The following is a 10,035-nucleotide window of genomic DNA, read 5'->3' as shown; positions in this document are numbered from 1 at the left end:
GGCTATCAGCACGCATTACTGCACAGGCTGAAAAATAGCAAACAAGGGCAATGGAGGTTAAGATTTCTCATGATCCACACTGAAAAATGCACAATTTAATGCATATTTGGTTTATATGTTTCCCCTCCATTAATAATTGAAGTAAATGGAAGTGGCGACAGCCTGCATCAGTTTCACATCAGCGCTACAAAATGAAATGCAGCCACATATAGTTTGTAAAATGTTTTTTTTTTTTTTTTTTTTAAAGATCATCAAGATAGAGGCCGAGAGGATAAAATGGAGACCTGAGATGTTTAAACTAAATAAATTGCTTTAAGTCTCCTGGTTGAGTATTGGAGAAAATAGGGCAGTGGTGGCCTAGCGGTTAAGGAAGTGGCCCCGTAATCGGAAGGTTGCCGGTTCGAATCCCGATCCGCCAAGGTACCACTGAGGTGCTACTGAGCAAAGCACCGTCCCCACACACTGCTCCCCGGGCGCCTGTCGTGGCTGCCCACTGCTCACCAAGGGTGATGGTTAAATACAGAGGACACATTTTGGTGTGTAACGATGTGCTGTGCTGCTGTGTATAACAATAACTTCACTTTTCACTACAAATATTGTTATTGATATCTGCTGTTTAAAAATTGTTTTAAAACATAGAGCTATTTTTTTCTAAGAATTAAGTGATTGCTTTTTAGAAACCTTATGTTGTGCTGGAGGATTTATCAAAATTGAACAGAAAATTGACATTTATGCAAAGGCCAGACACTCTCTGGGTTTTGACTGATGTATCTGTTGGGCTGTTCAATTCATGACTAATTTATATGGTAATTACATTTAAAATCTAAATAATCCAGAAATCCATTGCATGTCACACGCATAGGAAAAATCACAATATTGATAATTAAATCGTCGATCCATTTTTCAACACTTCTCCAATATACCCCTGTGTGCATATGTGGAGTATTTTTTTTCATAGCCAGAGAAGCAAAAGTAAAATAAACCATTATATGTGCTAGGAACTTACATAACTGTGTGGTGGTGTGCATAAATAGTTCAAACCAAGTTCACCTAAATGAGAACACTTTATATTTGATCATGCATTGCAGTGCAGTTTTCCACTCCACGGCATGCACTTATTCACAGGGATTCACAAAATTTACTCTGTTTTATGGAATCGAGTTAACGTACTGAGAATTATTCTGTTTTGTTGGTGAGCACATTTAGGATGATTTTGGATACACATACACTTCTATAATGTAATAAATGAGCAGTGTAAAAAAACATTAAACTGTAGTAAAATTGTTGGTGTAATGACAAATTAACTGACAGGTTTAACTGATAGTATACTGCTTGGCAGCAGGTGAGTTCATTAATAAATGAAATGTGTTCTGTATTCCATCATCTTGATGATGCTAAGGTTAAAGCGCTTTTTGTAAAATTGTTAATTTAATTGATTGTGCCCAGTAATGAGAACTCGTGGATGCACTGGACTGGCTGGTGCTTTAGGGGCATAAATGACCTCAATGAATTCAGAGACTGTGTCCCTGATGATGGAGGCGCATAACTTCACTGACCTTGTGATTAACAAAACGCGTCCAAATGAAATTAATGTGTGATTGGGGTCAGTGCAGAGGTCACGTTCAGCTTTCATTTCATTTGCTCACCAGAATGGTGCCAAGCCAGCCGTGTTCTAGGTCACGGAGGATGGGCCGTACATAGTCTGTAGAATTGATTAAATTTGTTTAAATAAGAGTGTTTCAAAGACGTATTTGACACTGAAAAGCTGAATCAGCACTGCAGACTTCGCTTTTTATTCCAGGTTAAAATGCAAATGCTCTGTTACATCAGACGTGGGTCAGACGCTGTCCTATTTGACCTTTGCCACTTGACCTTCGAGAACGGAATTGAACATTTTGACAGGGAGCACCTGCGAGGTGAGGAGCCCAGCCAGGAACTTGAGCAGAAGGATCAGCCCCGGGGCCAGACGTGACAGACGGGAGATCCACAGATGAACGGCGGAACCGGTCCGCCCTGATTCACACGAGACTTCAGAGCCCCCTGGACAAAGCAGACAGAACTCAGAACTATGAAACAACGCGTACTGACAGGATGTGATCGAGGGCATAGGGCCCGACCATCAGGGAGGAAACTGGACACAATTTCCACATGAATGAATGACTGCATTTGCTGAAGAAAGAAAAAATAATTATCATATAGATATGACTTCTATCCTTTTTCATATAGGAACGCATCTCTGTACATAGATTGCGATCATAGTTTTCTATGTTGAACAATTGAAGTTAAATGTTTACAATATATTTGTATCTAAATAGAACATCTAAATGTATTTATTTTATACACACACATACACATACCTTAAACACTTGTCACGACTACGGACTTACGGGGGAAGGAAGCGCAGAGGTCTGACATGTTGGGAAGGGGATTTTATTAACAAATAAACAATAAAGAAATACAAATAAACAATGGCGCAGTGGCCGAAAACGATTTAACTTAAATACAGACAAACTAAAACTAACCCGTAGGCGTGTGGCGATTGCCAGAACTCAAATTACGAACAGTGTTACCAACTAAAGTTCACGAAAATGCCAGCGACCCCGAACGGGCGGAAACTTCCGGCATTTATGGGGCGTCAGGATTGGGTTCCGGTGTGGAGCCCAGCTGCAGGCAATCCTGACAACACTACTATTCAAAAGTTTGAATGCATCCACTCATCTGTGGGTCCTGCATTTTTTGCACTATAAAACAATACTGAAGACATTGAAGTATGAAATAACACATGTGAGGTTATGTAACAAAACAAATGCAGGGAGGTTTTGCTGTGATCAGGGGTGTCTAGACTTTTTCTGTTTGGGCGCAGGCAGGGGCACAGAGTATATAAGGGATGAAATGCTGCATTCTTATGCACGTAAAAGCCGATAACATGACAAATGTTTAATCACTAAATGCTCAAGGAAAAGAGGAGATATGGTCACCCTAACTGAGCGGCACTATGCTAACTCTAACCAACTAACTTGTCAACTTAAAGTCAACATATGCAAATCATTAAACACTAAATATTGCAAACACCCCAGGAGGCGTCACATTTTGAAACGCTGCTCTAATTGAAAAGACTGATTAACAGCTCAGCTTGGGTAGACCAATCAGATTTAACCCCTGTGGACACGCTTCTGGCTGTGATGGCAGCATTTCACACTCTTGTCTTCTCTCCACCACCCTAAGTTGGACAACGGGGATCCTCAACACTTTATCATTCACTCGTGTTACTGAGAACCTCATCAAGCAGCTTTTGATGTTGACAATGGTGAACAAAGCAGCCATGATGGTAAAACAGGGAAAAACAGATTCATCAAACATACTTCACTTCCTCCTCACACAACAAATTCTAAACAGGCTTCTTATTTTGGATTCTTCAAAATGACCCCAACATAACCAGAGTAGGTGCGTCCAGACTTTTGACTGGTAGGGTAAATTTTAAGCATCTACATTTACATTTAAGGCATTTATCAGACGCCCTTATCCAGAGCGACTTACAATCAGTAGTTAGATGGACAGTCCCCCTGGAGCAACTTAGGGTTAAGTGTCTTGCTCAGGGACACGATGGTAGTAAGTGGGATTTGAACCCAGGTCTTCTGGTTCATAGGCGAGTGTGTTACCCACTAGGCTACTAGCACCATCTACGATCCTCAACATTGCCTGATTTGTTGTGCTTGTTCAGAAGAGCTTGAACCGCAGACCATTAAACGGCAGTCTGCTTTGAGCTCTTTGGCTGGGCGTAGTATAACAACCTCGTGTCTTGTTGCCGTGTTCTGTCTTGCCATGGTTCTTCCACAACCTCACCTTGGTAACAGAGTTGGTCTGTTCCCCACCAAGTTGTAAGCCTTCTGCTCAGCTGCTTCTGTTTCAGTACCTATAAGAAATGATGGTAGGCAAAGGCTAGAAACTATTTGATTCAGATTTCCCTCTGGTTTGGTCACTTTGCATTTTGAAGATGGTTAATGAAGATTTTTCAAAGCATTCCGAGTTTGCAGAATTATTTTGCACCTGACTACATATTGAGTTTTACATCCGTACATTGACATTTACACCATTTATCACTCAGCAGTTCAAGGGAAAATCACAATGGTAGTGGGGTCTGAACCTGCGACTTTCTGGTCTTCTGGTTCATTGGTGAGTGTGCTGCCCACTAGGCTGCTACCACCTTACGTTTGAATGTGTCATTCGCATTTGCAGACGTCTTGAATCTACATAAAAAAAAAAACGCAAATGACAGGGTAACAATGAGGTCTTTGTTCAGTCTGTAAGTGATTGTTATAAATGCTGTGACAACTCATTATTTTCAGATCTGATCTCAATTTTGACTGCAGTTTGGTGACTCATTAATTTTACTAAAATCGCGTCCATCTCTCCACTGCATTTCGCCAGAAAAAAATATTTTAATTCAAATTAAACACAATTGAGCCGCTTGTGATGGACGGGATGATGACAGCCTCCTGTCTGCCAAAATATCAAGCGAGGAGATGATTTGTGGTGTAAAATTCTAACTGCAGTGGATTTGTTTTCAGAAAAGCCTGAATGTGTCGGAGGATCCGTTCTGCTTGTTAATTACCCATAATTATAACTCATTCTCCCTGAAATTACCCATGGAAATAGAGGCATCGTTTCAACGTGGATCTGGTGAAACTGTCAGATCCGACCGACCCCGGGTCGTGACCTCGGCGCATCAGAGGAAACCTCAGGAAGGTGTAGGCAGTTATGGAGGCTGATAGGATGTGTGCCGAAGCACCTATTGTGTTGCTTGTACAATTTAAAAGAAGTTCACAGCCCTCGTATTTGTTTTTTCGTTACGAAATGCGTCACTTTCACTCCAGTCCTACAACTTCAAACAATGAATGAAAAGAGGTGGCGCGTTTTTATCTTATTTTCCCACCGGCAACTGCAACGCGGTGGATTACTCCGTGAGTCACACTCTCACACGCGCCGAAAGCCCACTTTTTTTGACACATGCATGACAGGAGGATGATGGCGGTGGCGGAGGAGGTGATGAGCAGAACAGCCACCTGGACGCCCACCGCCTGCACCACTGCAGAGCTGTGACAGGATGGCGCCGTAAAGCAATGCGTTTCCGTAAAACTGTGCAGGCCGACTCCACACCGACACAACGCTCCTGCACAAAGATGGTTGTTTGCATGCTGAGAACCAAACACATGGATTCTCAAGTAAAATCACAACTCGAAGCAAATTATTTCCATTTACAGCATTTATCAGACGCCCTTATCCAGAGCGACTTACAATCAGTATTTACAGGGACAGTCCCCCCCTGGAGCAACTCAGGGTTAGGTGTCTTGCTCAGGGACACAATGGTAGTAAGTGGGATTCGAACCCGGGTCTTCTGGTTCATGGGCGAGTGTGTTACCCACTAGGCTACTACCACCCTGGATTATTTGCAGCATTATAATGCTGCAATACTTCGTAATATAGGTTATAGCAAGTAACCTTCTCAGATGTACACGACAGCACTTGCTGTAATGAGAAAAATCTGTGTGACTGAATTGGAAAGATTGTCAATTGGACTGAAGAGGGGAATTCTGAAAGAGAGCTTTACTAAAAAAAAAAACCCTTTACATCCCCAAAGACAACGTGACCTGAATTGTTCTATATCCCGTGGCTATAATTAAAACTGGAATAAAAACCGGACAAAATCCTTAACTTATTTAAATCCCTTTTTACATAAAGACAATAATGCATGTACAGACAGATTAAAGTGCTTTTTCCCCCAATATCAGCGGAATAATAGCATCGTGTCGTAAGTAATGATTTGTTTGCGAATTCACTTGCTCTTTACGACCTTGGCAGTAAAACGCTTGTCTGGCAGCGGAGCAGACAGCGTTGTTCCCAAGTGGCAGTAAAAAAAAAAGAACTGGTCCGTCTGCTAATTGCTCCCAATTCTGTCATTAAAAGCAATTCTGGGGTGTTGTGCTCTGACAACTGAAAATGCATTTTTCATGCCAAGGTTGATGTTTTACTTGGTGTCAAACAAAAAATATAGATAATATATGCTGGCAATAAAGGATTTGCTAATGCACTCTAAAAAAGCAAATAAGCCTAAATGTCAGTGAAATTGCTCTGTATGATAATATATCCTTGCCCGTCAGACAAATGCAGAGCAGTCATCGTCATTTTATTTCATCGCAAAACAATCTAATATTCATGGGAAATAAGAAGCCAGGGCCTTCAGAATTCACCTATAGCTTCAAGAGCCGAGGCGTGTTCTTCATACAGAGGCACGGGACGGATGCATTGTTACAGAAACAAAGCACAGAGTGAGGCAGGCTCTGAATACCAAGCCTGGTCTTGGGCCGGATCTCATGCATGTGTCTAGGACCAGTCGCTACCAGTTCAGCGCACAGGAAGGATCCACTGCAGGCTTGTGGAGGAGCATGCAAATCTGACATCTGGTGGTAAGAGAGAGTATACGGGAGCACCGCTGGATGAATATTGCATGATTAAAACACAGAATCGAGAGCTCAGAGCCAAAAGACATCCTGCCAACAGCCAAACTACGCTGAGCAGTAAAAATTAATATGAAGCAAAGTGAAAATACCTCACTGCATACTCCCACAATCAGTTCCCATTCCATTTTGAACCACAGCTTCACCACATTTTATTCCCTCATAACGTCTGATGTCTCTGGAGCCCAAATGGTTAATATATGAGTGAACACTTTTGTGAGAAAGTTCTATTTTTCTGCATGTTGGTCAGCGATGATGTTGGTTGTGGTTGAATGAGGTTATATACAGAAGTTCATTCTGATTGGCTGAGAAGATTTCTGGGAGCGATGATATCTCATTCACTGCATGTCCAATTTATTCAAATTGATGACATTGTTTACATGAACAGCATCGCGCGACTTGCAGCTGATGAGTGACAAATCTGCAAATAAATGTTTTATCAAACAAAAAATAAAAAGTGAAAAAAAGAGCGAGTTTAATCATTAGAGGAACTCTGGGTTAATTGTCTTGCTCAGAGGCACAATAGATAAATATGTGGTGTTTGAATCTTCAGCTTTGGGTTCATGTGGTTTATAGGAGAGTTCTTGTCCCTTTTTGGGTCCTCCTGTTAGGGGTCGCCGTAGTGGATCAACCAGTCTGGTTGTCTGCAAAAGGACACCAGATGCCCTTCCAAACACAAAACTTCCCCATTTACTCAGGCTTGGGACCGGCGCCAGGAAACGAATGGTCACATGTGTCCCCAGTGCCCGGGTTTAGTCCACAGTACCACTTCTAAACATGAAAAAAGTGTTACATCATCACGTGCATGGATTTTAAAGTGTAGTACTCGGTCTCCTGGTTAGATAGGCGTTTCGTGCTAGATGTTTCAACATTAGAGAAGTCACTCACACCTATGTGCCGCGCTGTCGAAGTTCCATCTACAGTCGGCAGGCTCAAGCCTGAGCATGTCAGATTAATGTTGACACACACTGTTACATAACTAATAGCTGGTAAATAGCTGTGTGTGTGTGTGTGTGTGTGTGTGTGCGTGTGTGTCTGGCTCTTCTCCCTCTGGAGGATTTGAGGGCGGAGAACGTGTGATGTCAGCTGGGCGAAATGAGGAGGTCGGTACAGCGGAGATACCAGGACAATGCACCGTCATCTCATCTACACACACACACACACCACGGAAAATCCCTCTTATCGCCTGCGCTCTGGCTGCTAATTCCACCCAGCTGTGCGCCACCCAGAATGCACAGAAACTCTTCTGTCTGTTCCTGGGTGCAGAGTACATCTAAAAAAAAAAAATCTAAATTGGACACACAATGAGGCCAAACGTTTTACAACAGCAAAGGTGCATTCGTTTTACTTGCATGAGTATAAAGAATAGAATAAAATAAAAGAACGCATCTCTACACTGATCAGCTATAACGTTCTGACCTGCATGTTCCTATGTTCTGCAATATTGATTGGTGAGAACCATATGGGTGTAAGTGACATTCAGATATGTTGTGCTGTCTCCCCCATGTCACCCCAGGCAATTACCAACCAGAGTTTCCCTTTGTGGTTCTTTGTGGCACTGGCCACTAACAAGCTCAAGAGCTCCTGGTGAAATGGACCAAGGACGAAGCGCGCACACACTGGCAGCTAAAGCAATTATCACAGCCAAATTACTTTTGTTGTTTCCCAGGGGTCTACATGGTTCTTAAGAGATTTCCCACAGATGCAGAACTTCCCTCCCCACCCGCACGTGCCCAGGGAGCAAACCTGGTGATCACACTGGTAATGTACACAGCACACAGAGCAAAATTAGAAACACACACATTAATAAGAAAAACCTAACACAGCAATGAAACAATGTCGGGGGAATAAACCCTGTCCCACGGAGCTGCTCTTCCACAAAACCTGTACTGACAGACAATCAATCAGACAAAGAACAAAAAGAACAGAAAATTCTCCATCGCTGGCCAAACTCCCTCCTTTTCCCATCGGCCAGAGACTAAATTCAACCATCGTCAACTGCCCACAAATAAAAAGTAAAAATATGAGCTACAAGAATATCTGTTCGTTGGAGCCGTCTCTCGAAGTGGAGAAGGTCTGGTCCCAGACTCACCGACCACTCCTAGAGGGGGTTAAATGAGAGATCTGAATGAACATGCTTGTAGCACCTCCCATGCTTGTAGCACCTCCCAGCAATATCTGATCACATTAATCTCCAAAATACCATACAGGGCTGGTGGGTGCTGGTCCTCCACGATCACAAGCCCATGCTGAGGGATCTCTCCTGCTACTCGGAAGTCCAGCACCCATGTGTGGCAGGGACAACCTGTTCCCCACATGAAGGTTTAGGCATGGGATCTCTATGGTCCCGTTCAATTTCCCCCCTCCAACCCAGTGCATGAACAGCTGGTGAGCCAGTGTCTACAGTACATGGGACCAGCTTCCCCGCTACCAGCACCTCGAGGTCAGGGCTGCTTCCAGACCCACACCAGGCCACCAGGGTAAGCCCTCACCATATGAACTGGCCTTTGTCCCCCTCAGTTTCATTGAATTGCTGGGGACACGTTTTCCCCGGCGGGTCAGGGAACGCAGCACTGCGGGGGGAATGACGTCTCTCTTGCTCTGCTCGGCTCAGCCGAACCTCTTACACAAGGGTGTCCTGAAGCTCTGTGACCCATTTCCACAGCTCTTGCATGGTCCACACCTTATACCACATAGCACGGACACTTCCTTTTAACTATAGGGAAGCTTTGGGTCGCATCCTCGCCTCAGCCACCGGCTCTGTTCGCTGTCTGCCTACTCCTTAATAAAGAACAGTACAATGAGCAGGCAAACCCCCTTCCCGGGAGAAGAAACAAGTCTTTCACTCGCCACGAGAGCCACTACCACGGCTGGCTACACGTCAGTACCGCCATGTGGCTTCTCCCCAGATTCCGGTCTGCATCTGCATGGGTGCGTCAACTTTTCGGCATCCACATCGATGAATAAAATAAATAAATACATAAATAAATAACCCTTCCGCCACAAAAGCGTCCCTAATGACGAAGAGCTCGGCACGGCCTCCACTGTGTTGTCATGGCACCTGCCAATCGGGCCATGATAGTAGTTAGTGAACAAAAATGACTAAACACAGTAGCAGTTGGTGCCAAAAAAACTACAAAGAATTGAAGAGAGAAAAAATTAACACTGAACATGAACACAGCTTATAACATCAGATTTTATTTTTTAAAGTTGTGAACACACATTTGTGAGCTACATTTGCCGCTACATAAACAGTCATTATTTCATGTTTCCATTGTCCATAAAGTTAAATATTTAAACAGCGAAACACTATGAAACACTGAATAAAATTTTAATGTTGAGGTGCAAGATATTTTCATCACTCAACTGTTTAATAATAAAAGAAATAAACAGAGGGGTACTTTATCACATTGCAACTTTATTTAAAAAGTTCATGTATTTTTTTATGGTCCAACGAAATTCTCCTAGTCACTTTAACTCCTCAGGAACTTCTGGGACCTTCCTGCACTGAGATGCACAG

Source organism: Denticeps clupeoides, chromosome 18 (assembly GCF_900700375.1).
Source record: "Denticeps clupeoides chromosome 18, fDenClu1.1, whole genome shotgun sequence".
Lineage (NCBI taxonomy): Eukaryota > Metazoa > Chordata > Actinopteri > Clupeiformes > Denticipitidae > Denticeps > Denticeps clupeoides.
This window is presented reverse-complemented; position numbering follows the sequence as displayed.